Source organism: Balaenoptera physalus (assembly GCF_965194825.1).
Source record: "Balaenoptera physalus genome assembly, chromosome: 13".
Taxonomy (NCBI): domain Eukaryota; kingdom Metazoa; phylum Chordata; class Mammalia; order Artiodactyla; family Balaenopteridae; genus Balaenoptera; species Balaenoptera physalus.
Window position 1 is genome coordinate 20136045 of NC_138892.1, and position 26065 is coordinate 20162109.

The following is a 26065-nucleotide window of genomic DNA, read 5'->3' on the forward strand; positions in this document are numbered from 1 at the left end:
ACAAGGCCAGCAATTGGAATGAAACAGAGTCCTCCCTCTACCAATCTGGGCTGCCACATGGGACATGGCTAAGCCCAGCTGTCCCCAGCTCCCATCTGGCATGGAGATTATCAAGAAGTACCCCCCAGGGTCCAGTGAAAGACACAGAAGGTAGTCGATGGTGCTGCTGGCAAGCTCAGCAGAGGGTCACCGAAGTGGGGGCTGCAGGGCAGACCACCTGAGCTGGGAATCAAATGGAACTCCCAGCCATTCTTCAAAGAAATACACAACCCCAGAGAGCTGAGATGAAGCAAATTAACTAGGAGGACTCCAGGCCCTGACGAACGGAGAAACAGCAGACCTGGAGTGTTCTATCCCCAGCTGTCTGCAGAAGGTGCTAGCAGAGCGAGGAGTGACGAGGTACATAGGGAAATCATCCTGCAAAGACAGTGAAGATCCAAGGAGCAGCGTGGGATCCGAGCTTTCATCTGCCCACCTCCACAGCGACACAATAAGCAAACCCTTGTTACTTCCAGGCATTCTGGGGAAGACAGGGAGGGGATACTGAGATACTTAAACATGAGTTTCCTTGTGACTCAGCAGGCTGGGCTCATAAGGAAGATTATATCATTTATAGAAAACTGAGAAAGCCACACTTTCTTTGAATAAATGAGTATATTGTGTGTAAATGATCAACCCCTCTCTATGGGGCTTATGGACATCCCCGGCCAGGTTTTGGATGAAACAATTCTATTTTAATTTGGAATGATGAGGATTCAGTGCTGGTTGGTGATTTCTGAATCATGCCATACTCTCTACCAGGGCTAAAGTATTTCTTACTGAGGAAGAGATGAGCTCCCTTTTTACCTGTCCTCAGGTCCAAAGACATAACAAGCCTGGTACATCCCCAGAAAATGGGGATATAGCCGTCATAAGAGGACTGGGTAGCCTTTGAGTCTGTGAACTAGTTTACTTCGGGACAACCTGCTTTTGTAATATTCCACCTTGTAATTGAAAGGGAGGGAGGAAGAAAGTCTGGTATGGGAATAAGAAGACAGCAGTATCCTTTATGGGCAGGACTTAGAATTGGGTGACTTAAGAGTCACAGGTGGCCATATTTTTAGGTATGTCTTTTAAAGTAAAAAAAGGAATTTTCTTGTAAGGTTTGCTCTGTTAACAAACCCTGCACCCCAATCTCAGCAACTTATTACAACAGTGGTTTATTTCTTCCTCATGCTATCTGGAGGCTGAGGTGGGCTGTGGCTTTCACCAGGCCCTGTAGGAAAAGCTCACTCTTCCTCTTGTGTGTCTCCCCTTTACTATCATACCACAGCCACACTCACAACACTTTTGACACCAGATGTGAGGGTCGGGGTGTTCCCGCACCACTGGTTCTACAACACCAACTGGATGTTCCACAATACAACTCAATTCTGACACTGTCTTCCTGGAAATAGTGTCAGATCCTATAGGTTAAGGGCTTAGTCCCACAAAACAACCCCTTCCCCCCACCACTTCGGATGCCAGTCGAAAGTCCGGGTTGTCACCTGCGCTGCGGACCAATCATCCATAGATCAGGTATTCCCTCCACCCCCTCCTCAGGCTCAATTAATGTGCTGGAGCAACTCACAGAACTCAGGAAAGCAGTTCCCTTACTGTTTACCAGTTTATTATAAAAGGATATGATAAAGGATACATATGAACATCCAGATGGAAGAGATGCGTAGGGCAAGGTATGGGCAAGGGGCTTGGAGCTTCAACGCCCTCTCTGGCCACTCTCCCAGCACCTCCACGTGTTCACCAACCCAGAAGCTCTCCAAACCCTGTACTTTTAGGATTTTTATGGAGGCTTCATCACATAGGCATAATCAATGATTAACTCCATTTCCAGCTCCTCTCGCTTCTCTGGAGAGTGGAGGGGAGGGTTGAAAATCCCAAGCTTCTAATCATGACTTGGTCTTTCTGGTGATCAGCCCCCCCCCACCAAGAGTCACCTCATTAGAGCAAAATACATTGCTATTACCCAGGAAATTCCAAGGAATTTAGGAGCTCAGTGTCAGGAACCTGGGTCAAAGACCAAATATTAGAACAAAAGATAGTCCTAGTGCTTTTATCACTAAGGGAATTACAAGGGTTTTAGGAGCTCTGGGATAGGAACTGGGAGCAGAGAAGATATATATTTTCTATTACCTTATACCCTGGGCTTGTTCTGTCTTCTGATTTCAGGACCCAGCCTGAAAGAACAGCCTCTGCATAGGACATGTCTGGGAAAGAGCAAGAGAACTGGCCAAAACTCAAGATGAGTCGTAGACTTTCTGCTCCAACATGGTAAATGCCATATTTACTCACATTTCATTGGCCAAAGCATGTCACATGACCAAAACCAGATCAAATGAGGTGAGGACATAAAATCCTCCCATAGGAGGCACAGTGGATCACCTGACAATGGACAGGGAGGGGTGGGTAGTGATTGGAAAGAATAATATATTCCACTATGATAATACAAACTCATTATAGATAATTTAGAAAATGTAGAGAGGAAAGAAGAAAATCAAAATTACCTGTAATCCCACTGTTAACATTCTGATATATTTCCTTCCAGGATATATGTCTGTGTGCTTGCTTGTTTTGACAAATTTAGGATTACATAACATATACAAATATATACCAGCTCTATAGGCTGCTGGTTTATATAGAATTATAATATATAATGAACTCTTTCCCATATAAATAATCATTCTTTTGAAATGTCACTTTAATGCCTGCCCAATTTTCATATTAGTTTGGATAGACCAGATTTTGTAGCGATAAAAAAACCTCAACTTTGTTGCCTGGCTTCGAATCACAAAAGTTTATTTCTTATTCAAGCCACATGTCCAGTGCAGGTTGACATGGAGACTCTGCTCATCTTGATCACTCTGGAACAGAGGCAGACAGAGCAGCTACCGTCTCACATGTATCTGGCTATTGTGTAGGAAAGAAAGGAGAATATAGGGTAGCATGCAATGGCTCTTAAAGCTTCTGCTCCAAAGGCTTTCACATTTTGTTAGCCAAAGCAAGTCTCATCGTGTGATATTTTTTTTTTAAATGGCCACAATATTTTGCAGATCCTCCAATCAAGAATTGAGTCTGTTTCTCCACCCCTTGACTCTGGGCTTAGCCATGTGACTTACTTTAGCTAATAGGACATTAGCAAATGTAACATAAGCAGAGGCTTAAAATATGCTTGTGCATTAGGGCTTGATCTCTCCTAGTGCTTTTAGAACAGCCCAAGATTGACCTAGAGGATGACAGACCATGTGGAGAGAGAGACCATGCTGTCCCAGCTATTACAGCCATCCCAGATATGTAAGTGAGGCCATTCTCAACCATCCAGCTCCAGCCAGCCCAGACCAGAACTGTTTAGCCAATCCACAGATTTCCAGCGTGTCTTAAGCCACTAAATTTTGGGGCAGTTTGATGTGCAGCAAGAGCTGGCTTATATACACATCTGCATCTAATTTCATCTGGGAGGGAGCCATGATATTTTTTTTTAAGTCTAAATGACTACCTCAATATTAAATCGTAAGGATGTGCCATCATTTATTTAACCATTTTCTTATTGTTAGAATCACATTGCTACCTAATGTGTTACATCACATTTACTATAACTGTAAACAACACTACCATGAATATCTTTGTGTATAAATATTTATCCACGTTTCTGATTGTTTAATTATAATCAATTGGTGGAAGAAGAATTACTGGGTCAAAATTTAAACCTCTTAATTACCAAATTATGAGACAAAAGGATTGCACCAATTTGTATATCTAATGAAAATATGTAAGTGTTCCCATTTCACTGCACCCTTACTCACCATCGAGTGTGAGCTTCTAAAAGCATCTTTACTAATCTAACAGGGGAAAAAAATCTCATTTAAATTTTAATTTCTTTGCAAATTGAGGTTGACTTTTTCTTTTAAATATTGTTAACAGTTAAAAAGTCTTACGTAACACTCAGAGTGTATATGATAGTATTTCCTTATTTTTCTATATTGAATTAAATCCAGCCTGAGTGCCCCACAGGACTAAATTGGCCGGAAGCTCGATACCAGATATCTTTCCCAGTTTCCTTTCCCTCTCTTAGATAAGTCCATCTGGGTTCCCACGGCCTTGATGTAGTGTCCAGTTCTCACACTTAGACATGTCTTATTCAGGTCCATCTACCTCGAGGGCATTAGAGTCGGTGCAGGTCCCCTCCTGCTCAAATTTTTAACCACCTGTTGTTTGCCCAATATCATGTTCTGTCAGCACCACAGGAAGGCAAGATGCAGACCTCTAGTTCCCTTGATTTGGCAAAGTTATCATTTGAGAAAGCTTAAATGTGGCATGTGGGGGATGGGAGGTGAAGGGAGGTGGCTGGGATGACCAGAGGTTACATGTACTGCAAAATGCTTTTCCCAGTGGAATGAGCAGATATCTCAGAAGACAAGCAGTGTAACTATTCAGAGCATGATATAAATATCAAAAGTCTAAGAAATCACATATGGAATTATTGAACCATAAGTCATCATATTTCTTCTGTAAGAAAAAAATCACATTTTTATTGAGTTAGAAAAGAAATACGAAATCAGACTATGAATACTGCTTCATGAACAGACTTACTACCAAGACCCTCTGTATTCACACCTCCCAGCTCCACTGTTTTTTCATACACTGCTCTTTGAAAAAGCTGCACTTTCTACCAAATGTCAGGGGATATAGCTTCAGTCAGTCAACTGTTCTTATCATTTGGGGTGGTGGGGTGGAGCCCAAACCCAGTCACAGTTGCTTGCCTCTAAGGAGCATATAGTCCTGTCTTCCAGTCTTCTTTTAGGTAAGGGAGCTGAGTGAACAAGCCAAGTCCCTATGAAACCCACTAACTGACTCCCATCAGCCTATGTGCCGGTGTTATAGGGGTCAGTATAAGGGCCAGCTGCCCTGCATCTAAGACAAATGGAGAACTTGCAAGAAAACCACGAAGGCTGCTAATGCCAAACACGTTATGAGGCAACATTTGCCTGTGCAATCTGTGTGTTATGTCTTCTATAAAGGAATGCCAGTAAAGGAAGGAAATGAAAACCATTCCCAATATGGGCAGCCTCCCCTCCCCCACACATGCTAGAGCTGAGGCAGTGGATACAAAAGTGGGCAAAGGAGCAGTGAGGGGGAAGGGACCCTGAGAAGGCAGATCAGAAAGGTCAGCTCCTGTGCTTTGAATTCGTTGCTGGAAAAGAGAGGAGTTTTTAGATGGGACCCCCACAGAGCCGTTTTACTGTTCCAAGTCTGCTTGGGGTCCTTTTGATGTAGTTACTCTATAAAATCTCACATCTCCTTTAAGATTCAACTTCAGCTAAGGGCCCTGAAGAAACAAGGCCTCTTTTGAAAGAACAGAAGAGTCCAGAAGCTTCTGGGTTCAACAGGCCACTGTCTAAACTGACAACCTGCTCTCTAGCCTGAGGGATGATAAAACTTCACAGACTGGGAGAGAATTCCACGTCAAGAATGTCTGCTTCTGAGAGCTCACTCTGATTGCCCTCATCCCCATTAACAAAAACAGATGTGTGTTCATGAGTAAAGTAAACATTCAAGGTCAATATACGTTCCTCTCCAGCAATCTAGTTTGGCACTTCAATATGAGCAAATAGGCTATGAAGCAGAGTGGAACTTTTCTATAACATTGGTGTCGAGTGACAGGACTCACATCTGTGTATTAGGTTAACTGTTACATTAAATATCTACAGAATAGACTTTTTCTATTTCGTGGGAAATGATCTGAGCTACGGTAAATCTACTGACATGGAATAGTTATTGTCTATGAAAGAAACAAGAGAGTATGATATTTATGAGCCTGAGTTTGAATGCTGGTTCTAGTGCTTACTATCTGTGTAACCTTGGGCAAGTCATTTAACTTCGGTTACTGTCTCTAAATGGAGGTTTTAATAGTATGTATTTCCTACCTTGTTAGCACTAAGCATGTAAAAATGTGAGCTTATTCTAGGATTACTCCAGGACACTGGGGGAAGTAGTATCCAAGAAGTATCGATACCTAAACTTGTCTTCATTCATCCTTTCATCAAATATTTATTGAGTACCTACAATGTGCCAGGTAGAGATGCAGGTAATGATGAAAGACACACCTGAAAGTAGTCATGGAGTTTATGGTCTCCTGATTCATCTGCCACTCCCCTGAGACGTGACCCTCCAGTATCACTCAGCACCCTGAGTGTGATGTTTCTCAGAGTTACCTGAACCTAAGAATCACCTGGCACTCTTGTGAAAAAACAGATTCTAAGATCTCACCTCATCCTACTGAATATCGCAGGGAGACTCGACTTCTTTTCCTCATTGGCAAAATAGGAAGCAGAGCAACCCTACCACCGTCTCATTATGTGTTCCCAGAGAAACAGCATATGGGAAAGGTCTTCAGAAACCGTGAAGTCGGGGCTTCCCTGGTGGCGCAGTGGTTGAGAGTCTGCCTGCCAATGCAGGGGACACGGGTTCGAGCCCTGGTCTGGGAAGATCCCACATGCCACTGAACGGCTGGGCCCGTGAGCCACAACTACTGAGCCTGCGTGCCTGGAGCCTGTGCTCCGCAACGGGAGAGGCCATGACAGTGAGAGGCCCGCGCACCGCGATGAAGAGTGGCCCCCGCTTGCCACAGCTGGAGAAAGCCCTTGCACAGAAACGAAGACCCAACACAGCCAAAAAAAAAAGAAACCGTGAAGTCACTTTCCAGCATGTGGCATCTAGGTTCTCTCTGGAGGATCAGAGAAGCCAGCCAAAGGCCACTCAGTGCCTATAGTCTGTCCTGGTGTCCTCCCACCCCACCTCCTCCTTCTGGACTCTTTGGAGACATGAATCAGAAGCCACCTATCCCCGTTTTAACCTAATGAGTTAATGGGTCTCATACAGGAACCAGCCTCAAGTCCACCACCAAGGTGAACACTTGCATTGTGTTCTGGGAATGCCTATTACAAGGCTTCAGAGGTCCAGTCAATGGCCATAACTGGTGGTTTTCAAGGGACATCCCTGCCTTCCCTTGGTACCTGCTAAAATGGGAGATGAACCCAAAGATTAGAGGGGTGAATTGTAGGGTCTTGGTTAAGTTCTCATCACCCAGCCCCTGCCCACCTCTCCAGCTTCATCTCCCACTCCTCTTCCATACATCCACTAGCCCTTGACTGCCTCTCCCCTTCTCCAGTTTCAACAGGTCACAAAGCCATCCAGAATAATGATGATATTTCCTAGCCCTCTTGCTATTATTATCAATGGGTTGTAAGCAGAAGTGTCATATGGCCACACCCAGGACCAGCCCACAGTAAACAACTGGCATGTGTCTTATCCCTGTTCTACCCTATGCCTTCCTGCATCCTGCTGCTTGGAAAGCAGAGGTAACAACTGAAGCTCTAGCATCTGTTTTGGGTGTTGGGAATGAGACAACGTGTTAGGAGTTCTGGGACCCTGAGCGCTGTGTGGAGCAGAGCCTCTGCGTTAGTCCTGAGCTGCCAACCTCTGTACTGTTACATAAAAGAGAAATGCACTTCCATCTAACTTAAATCTGTGTTATTTTGAGTTTCTATTACATACCTCCAAAGTGAGTCTTTACTGATGCGGTGCTCAGGAGGATGGATTCTGGAAATACACTGCCTCAGTTCAATCACTTATTAGCTGACAGCCGCAGGTGTTTTGCTTCGCTTCTTGGCCTCAACTATAAAAGGTAGATGCTAAAGACAGCATCTACCTTCTTGGATTGTTGTCAGGAATGAGCTAATAATATATGTGAAGCTTAAAACATGTAAGGCCTGACATATGGTAAACACCCAGAATAAAAGTGTGCCCTAAGGGAGTAAGATTGAAGGTTGTTCTCTCAAATCAGAGGTAGGCTTTTTTAGTGCAGCAGCAATACCAGTAGTGCTAATAACATCTTTTAAAATTTTATGGATTACTTTGCAGGAATCTTTTCAACAGTTATGTATGAACTGTGCATTATGTATGTTTGAGTTATGTATTATTACTTTCATTCCAGAGAGAAGAGAATGCAAGGTTAGAGAGGTTAGGTTAACATGCCCCAGATCACATAGCTAATAAGGGGCTGTGATAGGATTCACATGCAGGTTTTTCACTTCCAAATTCCATACATTTTCTGAAAACCTTCACTTGCTCCTAAATGCAAGTTGTTGTACTGCTATGCATTCTCTTTTTCTAGATGCCTGACACACATACATTTTTTGCAAAGGGATTCCCAGACTAGATTTTTCTGTTTGTAAAGAATCAAAAAGGGTGCCCAAATTCCCCATGTAAGAAATTTTGTTTTCTGGTCGCCGACAGCTCAAATGTGGATAGGCTGTGTATTTGATCCCATAAAATGTTAGCCCTAGACTATACTTTGAAAAAAGGGATCCGATCAGGGCTCGCCTCAGGAATGGGGGTGGAAGAAAAGCCTTGATCCATCCCCATCCTGGTTGTAGTCTGGATAAAGAGCCCTGATTCTGAGTGATATTTCAGGCTCACCCTAAAAGGGGCCCAGAGTTGAGTGTCTGGGATGGGAGTGAGGCTTCATGACAGTGCATGTGTTTTGAATTGACAATTCTTTTAACAGAAGCAACTTGGAACCAGGACTGGGGGAGCTGCTGCTCACTGGAATGTTGTAGCCATTTTCCATGTTCCCTGAGGGCAGGGCAGGCAGCTCCCATTGCATCTGGGGGCGGGGGTGGTGGTGGTTAAGTTAGACACTAGGAAGAGCTTGCTTGCTATAATGATTGTGAAAGGCAGGCACAAATGTGGTTGTGGAATATAGTTATCTGCAAATTTGAAGCAAGTATAGGAAAAAATCTTTCACATGTAGAGGATATGGATTGAATGTTGTTGTATCAGAAAACAGGAATTGAGAACAGAAGGTAATGGTATAGGGCTTCCCTGGTGACTCAGTGGTTAAGAATCCGCCTGACAATGCAGGGGACACGGGTTCGAGCCCTGGTCCGGGAAGATCCCACATGCCACAGAGCAACTAAGCCCATGCGCCACAACTACTGAGCCTGCGCTCTAGAGCCCAGGTACCGCAGCTACTGAGCCCACGTGCCACAACTACTGAACCCCATGCGCCTAGAGCCTGTGCTCTGCAACAAGAGAAGCCACCACAATGAGAAGCCTGCGCACTGCAACGAAGAGTAGCCCCCGGTCGCCGCAACTAGAGAAAGCCCGCGCACAGCAACGAAGACCCAATGCAGCCAAAAATAAATAAATAAATAAATTTATATAAAAAAAAGAACGGGATGGTCAAAAATAAGATGCTCCACGCAGTGTGTAGAATCAGGGAGGGATGTGGCTTGTGCTTGTGCACCTTGCTATCTCTCTGCAGAGATGAGTGCCTGGAACCTAAGGGCTTGGGGTCCAGCACAAGCGAATGGGAGGAAGCTCAGGCAGCGGCCAGGCTGGCACGCCTCCCTGCATGGCCTGGGCATTCCGGTCCCCTCGTGCACACAACCAAAGGATGAAATCAGGTGAAAGCTGAAGACTCTCCAAGCTCCGAGTTCCTCTGAGCCGGAATGTAGAGAATTTCTATCAGTGGAAAGTGATTTCTCTGTCCTCTTTTGGTTTCTGTGGGCTACACTCCTGAATCTCATTTACACTTTCTCTTGAAGAAAAAATTGTGTAAGCCTATGGAAAGTTTCTTTCCTAAGCGGCGGGTTCTGTGTAGGGGCGGCGTGGGCGCGAGGGTGTAGTTAATGAGGGAAGATGTAGGGAAACGTGACAATATCAACTTAGAAACGGTCACTCCAATCCCTTGTGTTTGACTTGGACAGGGAGGCCTGCCTGCTTTGTCCTACTTCACAGGAAAATGACAGAGGGGATAAGTGAGAAAAAGTTAAAAGTTATGCACATCCCTTTTGCCTCCAAGCCTCTTACAGCCTGCCACATCATTAAAAAGGCTTACTGTGTAAGTCTTACACCCAAAGTTTAGAGAAAAAGAAATATTAATTGAAAAAAACTTGTTATATCCTAATGAAGTTTGTTCTTTTCTTCACCTGTACAATTTCTTTTTAACTTATATAAAATGAGAGAATTGGTGAAGGAAAGAAGAATTACTTTTTCAACCCACAGACTCTACATTTACTCCAATAAGAAATTCCACTGTCAAATGTAGTTGCCCCAAAGTGAACACAACCAACCACAAGCAGTTGAAAAGAGTTGATTTATATGATTTTCTATGGATAAAGGTAAAGGGCAAACGTACAGTGTTAGCTATCCTGATTCAATCCCAATTTTTTCTCCAAAGGAGAGAGAGGGAGAGAGACCCAAAAGGGAGAAGAGTTGGCTCTCAGTAGCTTTCCATTCGGCTGGAAAAGGAACAGCTCTGGTTGCTACAACTATGGTTGCTCCTTCTTGCTATTTATGGATGGGGTGGCTGTTACTGCAGTCCACTAGTGCCCCCTATTGTCCCCTTCAGGAAGCTCACAGGGCAGCATGAACGGCCGAACCTGGGTAAGTCATCTTAACACCCTCGAAACTTTTCTGACAAAGAAATCTCAAAATTTTGAAACTGTGCTTCCATATTTAATTCACTGAAAGACAGTTTATAGTCAAGTTACATTATTATTTCTGAGACTTAGAGAATGTTAGGAGGGATCTTTAGAAAGTATGTAGCCAATTGTTTTTTTACCTAAGTGTGGGTATTAGCTCTGAGAGATACTAGCAGTTATTATGTGAAACCAAAATGGGTTAGGAGACACTGGGTTAAATAAACATTAATTAAATATTAGATAAGCAGGTTCTTTCCTGCTGGTCTTCTCAGATCCTTGAATACGGATTGTGTGTCTCCCAAGGGGAAATGCAATTTCCCGATAACATTTGACAACAAGAACCACGTTATATATGAATTTCTTGTAGGGCTAATATTTCAGGGAACACTTTGGGAAAGTGCTAATTGAGTTCAAATGAATCATTCTACAGATTTGGAAATAGTCCCAGGGAGGTGCCAGTGGCTGGGTGGTAGTTAGTAGGGCCGCCGTGAGGATCCGTCAGGAGGCTCCCGGCTCCCAGAGCTGCTGCTTCACCAGAGAGCCTACCTCCTCCCCAGAGTCGATTCTTAGTATTCCTATTTCCACAACGCATGTTTACCTGCGGAATGGGAAAGGGCATTGCCTTCAGCCAAGGATATTGGGAAAGCGAAGTAGACCCCTTTCAAGTATGCTCCAACTCTTTGGGGAGGAGAATTTGCTTCTGGTATTTTCAATTCAATTTCACTGTCTCTTGTGAAGAACCTCATTGTTTTATAAAAAATGTATATTCAGCAAATACTTAACGATGCACACGGTTTTCTGGTACTTGGAAGATTCAAGATGATATAGCACGTTGGGTAAGAGCAAAGGTTTGGAGGTCAGGTTCTGGTTCTGCCACATTCTGGCTGTGTACATTTGGACAAGTTACTTATCATCTTTAAACTCAAGATATGGAAACAACTTAAGTGTCCATTGACAGATGAGCAGATTAAAAAATTGTGGTGTGTGTATGTATGTATGTATGTATATATATATATATATATATATATATATATATATATATATATATATATATATACACACACACAATGAAATTTTATTCAGCTTTAAAAAAAAAGGAGATCTTGCCATTTGAAACAACATAGATGAGCCTGGAAGACATTATGCTAACTGAAATAAGCCAGGCACAGAAAAAAAACTGCATGATCTCACTTACATGTGGAATCTAAAAAAGTTGAATATATAGAAGTAAAGAATAGAATGATGGTTACCAGGGGTGGGAAGGTGGGGGAAATGGGATGATGCTGGTCAAAGGATACAAAATTGCAGTTGTGGAGGATGAATAAGTCTAGAGATCTAATGTACAGCATGATGTGGTTATGATGTTGGAAATGATGTTGGAAATCTGCTAAGAGAGTAATTTCAGTGCTCTCACCAAAACAATAACTAAAAAAGTTAACTATGGGAGAAGATATGTTAATTCGCTTAATTGCAGTGTATGATTACTGCATACACTATGTATATGTGTATCAAATCATCTTGTCGTGGGACTTCCCCTAGAGACCAGTGGTTAAGACTCTGCACTTCTACTGCAGGGGGCACGGGTTCGATCCCTGGTCAGGGAACTAAGATCCCACATGCCTTGTGGCGCGGCCAAAACAAAAAAAATCATCATGTTGTACACCTAAAATATATACAATTTTTATTTTAAAAACTCAATTTGTAAAATAAATAAAAGACTCAGAATCCCTATAAAACCTGATTAATCCCTTCTCCACAGGATTGTATTGAGGATTAAATTAGAAAACACAGTTGTCCCGTGGTATCCACGTGGGATTGGTTCCACCACCCACACATCCCCAACAGATACCAAAATCTGCAGATGCTCAAGTCCCTTATATAAAATAAATACTCCATACCCAGGGTTCCACATCTGTGCAGATTTCAACCAACCAGATTGAAATCCATGGTTGGTTGAATCTGCGAATGTGGAACCCAGATACAAAGGGCCAACTGTACATGTAAAATGGTTAGTACCGTGCCAGCACATGTGTTTAATAAATATTTGCTGCTGCTGCTATTATTATTGTTTTCCTTATTATGATTATTGATATCATTATGATGATATTGTTGTTACTTTTATTGTCCCTGCCCTCAAGGACTTAATAGCCCAGTTGGTGAAGACAAGCACACTCAGAAACTTCAAATAACAATATAAGGGAATGGAACAGAGATAGCAACTAGGTCTCGTGTCACTTGCCATGAGCCTTCAGTGGCTGCCTCAAGTGCCATGTGGAGAAGAATTCTGAAGTTCTTGCCAGCCTTGGAGAGAAAGAGCACTGATATCAATTAGTGATGTTTTTCATGGGAATGAGGAGTATGAATGAAGTTATACCACACATACTTACCATTCTTAAAATGAATGATGAAATGCCAGATGTGACAGATTAGATAGAACAGTCATTTCTGGAGAAGATAAGATAGCTGGACCTTGGAGGATGAGTTTGATGTGAATAGAAGGAGATGAAGTAAGGGAGGGAGAGGTATCTGGCACCAGGGATTTTGTGAGCAAGTGTGCCAGATATAAAATCCATATGGCCTATTTGTGTGGCAATAAGTAGACCAGTCTGTCTAAAGAAGGGTTTGATGCTAAAGATTAGCTCTACAAATATGGTAACCAGAGATGCGGAGCTGGTGATGCAACATCCAATAAGTTCTCCCACTGTTCCCACAAATTCCCTCTTATGCATTGGGCCATGTGCCTCTCAGAAAATGTGGATACCAGTAAGTCTCTAGCACCATCTTGTCTATCATGGAGCTGTTCAAAGGCTCTTTTCCAGGACCTCCCTGGTGGCGCAGTGGTTAAGAATCCGCCTGCCAACACAGGGGACAGGGGTTTGATCCCTGGTCCGGGAAGATCCCACATGCCACGGAGCAACTAAGCCCGTGTGCCACAACTACTGAGCCTGCACTCTAGAGCGAGCCACAACTACTGAGCCTGCACGCCACAACACTGAAGCACACACACCTAGAGTCCGTGCTCCACAGCAAGAGAAGACACTGCAATGAGAAACCTGCGTACTGCAAGGAAGAGTAGCCCCCGCTTGCCACAACTAGAGAAAGCTGCACACAGCAACGAAGACCCCTCTCAGCCAAAAAAAAAGCTCTCTTCCAGCATCCTTGCTCATGAAGACCATATCCTTTCATGTTTTCATATTTAGTCCCCAACTGCTGTTCAGAGCCCATTGCTCTATGTGCACTTTAAAAAGTCTTTACAAATGTCTTCCATCGTGTACAGATGGCATTGCAGCCCCAAGCATCTGATTCTCGGCAAATGCACACACAGATAAAAAGTCATTGAAAATGAAAAGTGAAGAATCAACCTACCAGAAATTGCAGCTTGCATGTATACCTTGTGCCTTCCCTCTATTCAGAACTGTGCTAGCTCTGGGAGGGATATCAAAGATGGGTTTACTAAAACCACAAATAAGGATGGGAAGTTTTGAAATATCCCCGTTTGCAAAACTTCATAACGTGGCATAATGAGATTTTATTCATCCATTCTTTTTTATGGAGTATCTACCAAGAAGCAGGCACTTCTGTATTAGTTGGGACTTGTATGGTTACAAGTGACAGAGACCTAACTCAAGCTCGTTTAAGCAAAAGAAGGGGCTATAGTAAGGGATAATGTGACATCTGTGAAACCAAAAGACAGGAATGTGCCTGGGGCACAGGAACCACTGAAACACAGAACTCCAAGACCATCAGGTTTCTCTTTTATTCTTCTTGTCTCCGTGCCTTCATTCACTCGCTTCCTTAGTTTCATTCTTCCTTCTAGCTAGCCATCACCTTTGTCCACGTGGTGAAAAACAGGGGGGCCAACAGCTCTCAGATGTACCAGTATATCTACATAGCTTTGGGCACTAGAAAGAAATTATCTTAACATTCTCTCTGGTTCCAAGTTGAAAAATCCCCGGGAAGGACTCACTGAAGTAGTTCAAGTCAGATAAACTCCAAAGAGTCATGAAACAACATGGCAGCTCCTGTGGGAACCATAAAGATGGGGTGAAGAAAGAGGAAACTTATGGAAGAAAGGGGGTGAAGTGCTGGGCCAACAAAACAAGAGGTGCCTGTTACGCCTTCCCTTATTCTTTCATGCTAGTTCAGCTACGCTATCAACAAACAATTCCATTCATTTAATAAGCACCTATTCATTTACCGAGTGTCTGCTGTGTGCCAGGTACTATGCTGGATTCTAAGGATGAAACGATGACCACGATGCCTCTTAGAGTGCTAGGCATTCAGAGATACAAAGAAATATAAACTAGACTTGGTTTAGGACCTCTGGGAACTTACCACACAACTGAAGGCAGAAGACTGTATTTGGAGAATCATCAAGGGACAAGCTGTGTGCTATAGATAATGAAGGTAAAGGAAGGTGAGTGGGGTCAGTGAGACCTGGAACCTTCCAGGGAAGCATCTTGGAGAGGGTGGTACTTCTTCAGGGTCTTTAAAGGGTGAGGAAGTTTTTGTTTATGACTACATGTGTTTTTTGTTTTTTTAAAAAAAGAGTATATGATTTCATTTATAAATTTATTTATTTATTTATTTTTGGCTGTGCTGGGTCTTCGTTGCTGCGCGCAGGCTTTCTCTAGTAGCGGCGAGCGGGGCCTACTCTTCGTTGCAGTGCGTGGGCTTCTCATTGCAGTGGCTTCTTTTGTTGCGGAGCATGGGCTCTAGGCACGCGGGCTTCAGTAGTTGTGGCACACGGGCTCAGTAGTTGTGGCTCGCGGGCTCTAGAGCACAGGCTCAGTAGTTGTGGTGCGAGGGCTTAGTTGCTCCATGGCATGTGGGATCTTCCCTGACCAGGGATCAAACCCATGTCCCCTGCATTGGCAGGCAGATTCTTAACCACTGCGCCACCAGGGAAGTCCCACTACATGTGTTTAAAGTGCAGGATTTTCACAACATCACACTAAGTGAGACCTCTGCTCCTGGCTGTCTGCATCTGGAATGCAGCCGGCGGCCAGTGGCCCTGTTCCCTTCTCAGAGACAGGACTACCACCCACAGCTCTTCTGATAGCCTTGCGTTTTATTGCCATAGCCTGTTGGATCAAAGCCTCTGAGTTTGATGCAAGTTCAGAATAATTTCCTTCAAGGATTAACTCATCTTTCTGGGCTTGGGGAGCTACACAAGCAACATCTGGTACAGCCTGCAGAGGCATTCTTCACCCAAGGAGTTTCAAATTTCAACATGTGAGCCGTCCTGCTGAATAACATCATCAACGGGAAACAGCACTCAGAGACCTCATCTGGTGGTAACAAGAGCTCTATGTAATGCCCCGAATCATGTTTTGCACACGACCGTAATAAATGGTGCAAACTGTAACAGGTCCTTTATCACTTTGTTTCTTGCCAAAGGGACTGAATTTCACACTGATGGGGTTGAAATCCCCTTGCGGGCATCCTCTGGGGCCATTTCATAGCCCGTGATAGCACTATTAACAACCCCCATCCTGTGCATGGACCAGCCCATAGGCTCACATTTTAATGTAGTCACAGGGAATCTCATGGTTAGTTCCTTTTCTAAGATCCCATCTCTCACCTCCCTGTCTGCCCAGGCGTTCCTGGAAAATCCTTGGTTGGGCCCATTTCCTTGCCCCTTGGTAAATCCTGGCTTTATTCTTCTACACTGTGTTTTTGATATCCCTGGCTCTGCCCTCTGCATCCTATGGGTTAGTCCTACCACTCCCGGAGTTCTCTTCAAGGTCAAGATTTTACCATGTTCCTTGTAAAAGTATGAAATTAGAACACTCCCTAACACCATACACAAAAATAAACTCAAAATGGATTAAAGGCCTAAATGTAAGACCAGACACTATCAAACTCTTAGAGGAAAACATAGGCAGAACACTCTATGACATAAATCACAGCAAGATCCTTTTTGACCCAACTCCTAGAGAAATGGAAATAAGAACACAAATAAACAAATGGGACCTAATGAAACTTAAAAGCTTTTGCACAGCAAAGGAAACCATAAACAAGACCAAAAGACAACCATCAGAATGGGAGAAAATATTTGCAAATGAAGCAACTGACAAAGGATTAATCTCCAAGATTTACAAGCAGCTCATGCAGCTCAATATAAAAAAAACAAACAACCCAATCCAAAAATGGGCAGAAGACCTAAATAGACATTTCTCCAAAGAAGATATACAGATTGCCAACAGACACATGAAAGAATGCTCAACATCATTAATCATTAGAGAAATGCAAATCAAAACTACAACGAGATAGCATCTCACACCAGTCAGAATGGCCATCATCAAAAAATCTAGAAACAATAAATGCTGGAGAGGGTGTGGAGAAAAGGGAACACTCTTGGACTGTTGGTGGGAATGTAAATTGATACAGCCACTATGGAGAACAGTATGGAGGTTCCTTAAAAAACTAAAAATAGAAATACCATACGACACAGCAATCCCACTACTGGGCATATACCCTGAGAAAACCATAATTCAAAAAGAGTCGTGTACCAAAATGTTCATAGCAGCTCTATTTACAATAGCCAGGACATGGAAGCAACCTAAGTGTCCATCATCGGATGAATGGATAAAGAAGATGTGGCACATATATACAATGGAATATTACTCAGCCATAAAAAGAAACGAAATGGAGGTATTTGTAGTGAGGTGGATGGCGTTAGAGTCTGTCATACAGAGTGAAGTAAGTCAGAAAGAGAAAAACAAATACAGTATGCTAACACATATATATGGAATCTAAGGAAAAAAAAAAAAAGGTCATGAAGAACCTAGTGGCAAGATGGGAATAAAGACACAGACCTACTAGAGAATGGACTTGAGGATATGGGGAGGGGGAGGGGTAAGATGTGACAGGATGAGAGAGTGGCATGGACATATATACACTACCAAATGTAAAATAGATAGCTAGTGGGAAGCAGCCACATAGCACAGGGAGATCAGCTCGGTGCTTTGTTACCACCTAGAGATGGGGGATAGGGAGGGTGGGAGGGAGGGAGACGCAAGAGGGAAGATATATGGGAACATATGTATATGTATAACTGATTCACTTTGTTATAAAGCAGAAACTAACACACCATTGTAAAGCAATTATACTTCAATAAAGATTTAAAAAAAAAAAAAAGACTTTACCATGTTCTTAAAGGTGAAACCCTGTAATAGTTGGGTGTTGTGTGTCAGGGATGTATTATTTATAGGGGCACGATTATCATCACCAGTAAGGAAAATGAGGCTCAGAGTTTGAGTGAATTGCCCAGGTACAAGATATGAACGCATGTCTGTCTCACTTCTAAGACTGTGATCTTTTTAAGGCATAAATAAAGGAATTCCAGAATATGGTCATGGGAGTCCCACATGGGAATCCGTACTTCCAAGTGGGGGAGGGAGAAGGAAAGAGAAATAAGGAAAACACGACCCAGAGTAGTGGCCCTGAATTTAAAGGAGGAGAATTTTGAGACATGGTGAATTGTGTCTAAGGCCACAGTTGGAGAATATGGAGACTATTGGCATGAAGAAGACTATTGGCCGGACTTCCCTGGTGGTGCAGGGGTTAAGAATCCGCCTGCCAATGCAGGGGACATGGGTTCGAGCCCTGGTCCGGGAAGATCCCACATGCCACGGAGCAACTAAGCCCTTGCACCACAACTACTGAGCCTGAGCTCTAGAGCCCGCACGCCACAACTACTGAAGCCTGCACACCTAGAGCCCGTGCTCCGCAGCAAGAGAAGCCACAGCAATGAGAAGCCCATGCACTACAACGAAGAGTAGCCCCCGCTTGCCGCGCCCGCGCGTAGCAACAAAGACCCAACACAGCCAAAAATAAATAAAAATTAAAAATAAATTAAAAAAAAAGACTATTGGTAAGTGTTTTCAAGAAAAAGTTCAGTTGAGTAATGGGTCTGGACGAGGTTGAGTAGTGAGTAGACTGCAAACAAAAAGAAAGGGCCACCAGATAGATGAGGGAATAAAGTGAAAGGCTGTTCTGTATCTACTAAACTTGAAACTCGGGGTGGAGGGGGACGGGGTGGGGACCCAAGAATTGTTTTGACAAGCCCTCCAGGTGATTCTGATACGCACTAACGTTTGTGGACCACTGCTATAGTACAGTTCTCAGCCTTGGCTACACATTGGAATCACCTGGAATAATGATGCTTCTGCTCTATTCCTGAAATTCATTTAGTTGCCCCAGGCAATGGGGGGGGGGTTTTACAAAACTCTATAGGTGATTCTAATGTGCAGCTAAGAGTTGAAAACCACTACTGCCTCAAAGAGGAAATGAAAGGGGTAAAAATAACTGTGATGCCAAGGGCTAGCTGTGCCAGGCATTGTGCTAAGGATAAGAACATGCTTTTAAAGCTTTAATGGGCATAAGGAAAACCCAACGAGCTCCCAGGTGCTTTACGGGCATTGCTCCAGTGAATCTTCATGACAAGACTATGAGGCAGGTATGATGGTTATTCCCATTTTACAGATGAAGACACTGAGGTTCCATGAAGTTACCTGACTTGCTGGGGCATCAAAGCTGGAACTTGAAAATCAAGTCTTTGACTCCAAAGTACTGATTCCTTTTTTTAGAATTGTGATAAAATATATATAACATAAAAATTTGCCACTTTCACCATCTTGAAGCATACGGTTTTAGTGGCATTAAGCACATTCACAATGTTGTGTAACCATCACCACTATCCATTTCCAGAACTTTTTCATCATCTCAAACAGATACTCTGTACCCATTAAACAGTAACTCCCCATTCTCCTCTCCCTCCATCTCCTGGTCACTCCTATTCTACTGTCTGTCTCTATGAATTAAAGTATTCGTTCTAAATCGTCATTTCCAGATGGGCTCAAAGAAGAAATGAAGGTGCTGAGGTTGATCAGTTCTTTTCCTTGAATAAGGTATCTCTGAGTTAGGTGAGGCTCCCACCTGAAACCCGTGACCCCAGATACTGAAAAACTTGTAATTCCCACCAAACAGCATAAGCTCTCTTGCCTCTGTGCCACAGCACAGGTGAATCCCTTTTCCCACCTTGCCTTCATTTAGCAAACTCTATCTCCTCCTCCCAAGTCTCTCCCTCCAGGCATGACCATCCCTAGGGATCTGAACCAAGCTCTTCAACTAGCACGGTCCCACAGACCAGGTTTTGCAAACTAATGTTAACTCCAACCACCTAAGCGTCTTATTAAAATGCAGATTTGGATTTAGTGAGTCTGGGTTGGGGCCCTAAGATTCTGCGTTTCTATCAAGCTTCCAGGTCCCTGGAACACACTTTGAGCCGTGAGGTCAGAGAGGGCAGTGCTTCACCATAGCATGTTATTTGTTTTGTTTTTTTAACTCTAGTGTTTCCTTGGCTGTTTCTCCACTCCACTGTAAATACCTTGAGGGCAGAAACCCATCTTATTTATGGTTATATTCCAGAGACTAGCATGGTGCCAACCCAGAGTAACTCTCAATAAATGTTGAATGAATGAATAAATAAATGAGCTCACAGGCTGGAAGGATAAAAAGGAACCAGATCTGTGAAGAGCCTGGTAAGCCATACTAAGGAATTTGAAATTTATCCTGAAGTTATGGGGAGCCACTGAAGGATTTTAAGAGGCTGTTATATCAAATGTGTATGTGCAGTGTGTAAGATGTGTTGGAAAGGACCAAGAATGAAATTAAGGAAACGATAGTGAGCTACTGCACTAGTCCAAGCAAATAATTATGAATAAATAAGGTAGTGATGGTGGGAATGGGGAGGAGGAAGAGGTTTCAAGGCCATGTAGATGGTTAACCACATATCCCCGTTTGCTTCAGACAGACCCAGTTTCCTTCTGGTTCACTTATTAATAATGTCCCTTTCATTCCCCAGAATGCCCTGGTTTGGATGATAATTATCTTTTAACCCAGTACATAGGAGATGAAGTTAATAGAACATGAGGTGGGGGTGGGGAGTAGAGCGTTTCTGCCCTGGGTGACCCAGGGAATGGTAACACCATTCACCAAATCAGGCAGTCCAGGAGGAGAAGCAACGGGAGAAGTTTCTTTTTAAAATAAAAATAGTTAAAAAGTGAGTCACTGAAAAATATTCAGTAAATTGCAGTAAGAGGATGACAAAAATTGCAAAGGAGACACACAAATGGGTGAAGTCTGGGGAGTACTGAAGGAAGTTATCCTCCCTCCCTGAACCTCTGAACTGAGTTAGTCTCGGAGCCATTTATTAGGAAACCTGCCCTCATCTGCCATTCACACCAGCTGCAGATGGGAAGTTGAAATGGCCAACTAATTCCGGGTTTTTTCCCTCACTTCTCACTTTCTTATTTTGGCTGCATTGGGTCTTCATTGCTGCGCATGGGCTTTCTCTAGTTGTGGCGAGCAGGGGCTACTCTTCCTTGCAGTGAGCGGGCTTCTCATTGTGGTGGCTTCTCTTGTTGCAGATCACAGGCTCCAGGCACGTGGGCTTCAGTAGTTGCAGCACGTAGGCTCAGTAGTTGTGGCACACGGGCCCTAGAACACATGGCGTGGACTCAGTGGTTGCAGTGCGAGGGCTCTAGGACACACAGGCTTCAGTAGTTGTGGTGCGTAGGCTCAGTAGTTGTGGCTCGCGGGCTCTAGAGCGCAAGCTCAGTAATTGTGGCACAAGGGCTTAGTTGCTGCGCAGCATGTGGGATCTTTCCAGACCAAGGCTCGAACCCGTGTCCCCTGCATTGGCAGGTGGATCCTTAACCACTGCGCCACTAGGTAAGTCCCACTTCTCATTTTCTTCTCTTCAAGTCACTGCTGTGTCTGCTCCCAACAGCCAAAGACTTTTGAGTATCTTCAGCATTAATTGGATCACAGCTGACCGTGGTCATTCAGACAGTCAAAACAATGACAGAGCACACCAAGGCCTAGTTAACTGAGTCTTCTCAAAAGAACACATCCCCCGGGTTGAGCCAAAGGTCAGGGAACACCAAAATGTTCTACCTCATTTATAAGCCCCGTGACCCAAGATCCTTACTAATCTCTATTCATACTTGCCAGCACCTTGGCTCTTCCCTCCCCCTACAACATGTCAACAACTGGGTAATTATTTAATAAACCTCAGAGCATACCTTTGCTTCTCTCGGCCAGAGAGACCAGGGATTTTCCTGGTTTCAGTTTCAAGGTGGTTCTGACTTCAGAGTTCCAAGTGTGGTCAAGCGGAAGAATAAATTCACCCGCTAGAGCCTTTTGAGGGAACTTTCAAACAAAACTGTGGCTTTTCAAGTATTAAGAGGAAATGACAGACTGAACTAAGCTCAGTATTCATTTTAATGTGCGTGTTAAAGGTTATGTTAGCAGCTGTCAAATTGCTGGCCAGCTCTAACTACATCACTCTTCGCCCTAAATCAGATATCTTGGGTGGCACCCGGAACTTGCGTCTCTGGGCTGACCCTAAGCAACAGGATTGTTCAAGAAGGTGAATTTTGTCTTCCAGGCATTCCTATCACTTGTGCTGACATTAGCCTGATGAGCAAGGGAGCTGGAACCTGGGACCCGGATCCCGGAGACCCTTCTGCTTCCGCTGGAGGCTCAGAGAACTCGACATCCTCCAACCACATCGCCTGCTGGAGGTCAGATGCCAAGCCCATCCGTCTGACAAGTGTGACCACTGAGAACTTCTGTTACTCAGCCTGGGGGAAGCCTAAGTGGTCTCTCCTCTGCACCCCACCATGACTGCCTCCTTGGCAAGTAGAGAGCAGATGTTTCTAACCCCAAGTCCATCTTACTGCACCAATCAGAAGCAAAAGATACTAAGAGTTCAGAGTCCTAAGAAACCACACCTCACAGCCACCAGGGCCTTAATCATACTGAAAGTCCCCCAGCCCCCAGCCTCACTGCCCCATGGAATCCTTAGCCATTTTGGTGCTCCCCCTCAAGGGTCGTGCCTGGCTGTGGGAGAGCTAATCTCAAACTCCCACCAAAGATTGTTGTGGCACACGAGCCCTCTATCATGTTCCCACTACCTACTCCCTGCCCCCTTCTCACAGCATCTTCATTGTGGTTGGATGCTCAGTCAATATTAACAGGACCTGAGTGATAATGCAAGCAAGTAAAGAAATGTTCTTGGTGGTTAAACAAAAGTCTCTGAATACCTGGTACTGAAAAAAATTTATGCTGTCTCTCCACAGGTAGTCCCAACTTTGTCTTTTTCAAAATGACAAAAGGATTTTGTGGACAGTGAAACTATTCTGTATGATACTACAATCGCAGATACATGCCATTATACATTTGTCAAAACTCATGGAATGTGCACCACACCAAGAGTGAACCCTAATGGATACTACGGACTATGGTGTAATGATGTATCAAGGTAGGTCCATCAATTAAAGCCTATTATTTCTAAGTAAGTTAAGTTTCTCAAAGCTGGAGACTCAATCCCTCTCTCCCTCTCTCTCTCTCTCTCTCTCGCCCCTGCATCGCTGGTGTTCCCCACTCATTGTGTCATTCCACACTGACCACCAAGCTACAAGGTCAGGGAGGACCAAAAGGCTTGTGGATTCCCCCTGGTTCTGTAATGGGTCAGTTTGCCAGAAAGAGGAAAGGGAATATTGTGGTTGATGATTGATGTCTATAAAAGCAAAATGTTCTCAGAAGATAAGGAAGTATAAGTGAAGTGGCGGCCCTTCAAAGAGATCCCAAAAGAGAAAGTGGATAGAAAAGGGATGAGATTAGAAGAGGCAGAGACAAAAGTGCAAGATCACAATGAAAAACCCAAGTGAGATGGAGACACTCTTGACCATGAAAAGGAGAGTGGGCATCAGTTGGGAGGAGGTAAAAGACAGTGGCGTCTGCTGTCCGCAGAGAGGGGAGCAAAGCCTCACCCTCCCTGCCCTAGGGGCTTAAATAACAGGGACAGCGAAGAGGGCTTTGTGGAACAGTGACACTGTCAGCTGGCTGCTGTCCCACACCATGTACTGCAGAATCCACATGATGAATGAATGAGTTGCCAAGAAAAGTGAACTTACAATCAGCATCCCCAGTTTAGATGGAAGGGTGAAATAGCTGGAAAGATTTTCCAATAAAAACACTCATGTGAAAAGGTTCCAAAGGCAAGAAGACAGTATTTGTCAAATCACAGATGCAGTTCCCGTTGGTCCCAGCATTCCCACTTACGGGAATTTCTCCCACAGATTTCCTTGCACCCGTGTGAAATGCTGTTATGTACTAGGTCACTCACTTGTAATTGCAAAGCTTGGAAACCACATGATTGGTCATCAAACAGGGGACTTGTTAAATAAAGGATGGCACATAGAATACTGTACAGGTGTAAAACAAAACAAAAAAAACCCAAAGAAGCTCTCTATGTGTTGATAAGGGAACATCTCTGAGATACACTGCTTAGTCAAAAAGGCAGGCTCAAAACTGTTTGCAAGGTATGCTACGTTTGGGATAGAAATTAAAACGGAAACGTTCTTAAATGTGTGTTTCTGCTTGTATTTTCATTAAAAGGGGCTATCTGTCAGAAGAGGGGTGAATTAAGTGTGGGTAGAGGAAAGTACAAAGGCTTTGCACAGAGTACTTTTTTATATCGTTTTGATTTTTGAATCACATCAATATATTACTGATTCGAGATTTTTAAAAAAAGAAAACATGGTTCAGAGAGTAAGGGCTGTGAGTGGGAACAGTTGAATCACCTGTTATCTAGAAATTATCTTTCCACCCCAGCACAGTGAGTCCAGATAACAGTAGTTTGCTACATTTGCATATTAGGAGAACTCTTGGGTATTTGTATTAAGTCAGGGCTCTTATAGGAATAAGCATGGGAAATCCAGCTCAAGTTTACCGAAGTTAAAAAGAGACTCATGTAACTGAAGAGTCCAGAGGTAGAGCCGGCTCTGGGGATGGAGGGCTTTGCTCATCACTGAGGGACTGCCTAGGCCGCAGGCTCACTAGGCATCATCTATCTCATGGCACCCTGACCAAAACCACAGTGCAGATGGCTGGTAGCCCCTTCAGCATTTTCCAAGCATCGATTTTGGAGGTCGCCACCACCCCCAATGTGAGTTTGGCATCCTGCTGCCCTTCGTTTTAGAAGATGAATCTGCTGGGGGTGACCCAGGAGCGTCAGAAGCTTCTCCTCCAGGGCTTGAGGCTGTGGTTGCTCTCTTGTGCAACAGACAAGATGCAGATGCATGACATTCTGGCCTTGAGAATGCAGGGCATTCAGAGCCAGACCAAGAGTATGTGTGTGGGGAGACGGCTGGGCCTCCGGGCTTGCCAGAATCAAGGAATGGGAGAGAATGGAGACCACTTATCTTCCTCCCACTCCCCCTTCCTCATTCCAGGCCCAAATACCAGACCAGTGTGTCTCCAAATGAGTAAAAAATGGGAACATGGGACCATGCCACATGTAAGGGATGTTAGGAAACCCAAACACAGCACAACACTGATGTACTTAATTTAGTTTATGAAATACAATTTCTGTGGAATCCTCTGTTAATGTTTGGGGAGAAAAAAAAAAAAAAAAGATGCACTGGATTAGAAATCAAGAAAACAAGAGTCCCAGACTGGAATCTGTTGCCATCTGGTGGTAGAACCACTTACAGGTCACTGAACCTCTTTTTCTTTGCCTTAGTTTCCTCATTTGAAGCATGTGACAATTAACTGCCTGACCAATCTCACAGAGGTTAAATAAGAACACGAGAAGCTTGGAAAAGTATGAACATAACTTTGAAGTTAACTGAATGTACATTATTACCTACCTGGCTTACATTTACTTTTTTTTTTTTTTTACCTGAAAAGATTGGCAGCAGGTAAAATTTAGTTTACTCTGAATCAAGTTGGGTTGGCTTTTCTGACCTGTGGGGTCAGGGAAACCTTTAATTTCATAGTGGAATCTGCAGCTTTGTGTCTGTGCAAGATCCATTTCTCATCCAGTTTTTCTGAGAAACAATTTTCCCGCACCATCATCCCAGTAGTTTGGGCGTTGTGGACCCCTCAATGCTCCAGAGGTGGACACGTGATGCTGGTCTGACCAATCAGAGCATCACAACTCCCTGGGCTACAGGATGGGCATGTGACCCAAGGCAGCCAATCAGAGGCAGTGAGTTTCAATTGGAGAGCTTTGGTTGGAACTTTTAGGAAGTCCTCTCATTCCACTGGACAGTTTGTAGCCTGGGTCTTCTAGAAGCCTTCTCACTCCCACCAGGGGAAAACCTGCCTGAGAATGATGCCAACAGAGAGAAAAGCAGAGCTGAGAGAAGGAGAGAACAGATGGAGTCCTGGTGGCACTTTTGGATCCAGCCATCCCTATAGCCAGCTCCACCCTTGGACTTCTCATTACTTGAAGCAATAGATGCCCATTTTTCCTTCAACAAATTTGAGTTGGATTTCTGGTGCAAACTTCTGATACTACTATTCAAGAATCTCTACAAAGATGAGCCATCCTGCCCACATGCAAATCTACATGAATTAAGAAAACATAAGGTTTAAACTCTATAGAGTCCAAGTGGAGCTAGAATCCTTTCCCGGATAAATATACTTCATAGTAGTACCCAGTCGACATACTGTAATTTAACAGA

At 43.8% G+C, this 26065-nt stretch overlaps 1 long non-coding RNA gene across 1 annotated transcript; it reads left to right on the forward strand.

Annotated features, from left to right (window-relative positions):
• The first annotated feature begins 1567 nt into the window (after positions 1–1567).
• On the forward strand, positions 1568–25988 carry LOC309640609. Its single transcript, XR_014252298.1, has 3 exons — positions 1568–2307; positions 10277–22114; positions 22673–25988. It is a non-coding gene; the product is annotated as an uncharacterized lncRNA (long non-coding RNA).
• Positions 25989–26065: the final 77 nt, after the last annotated feature.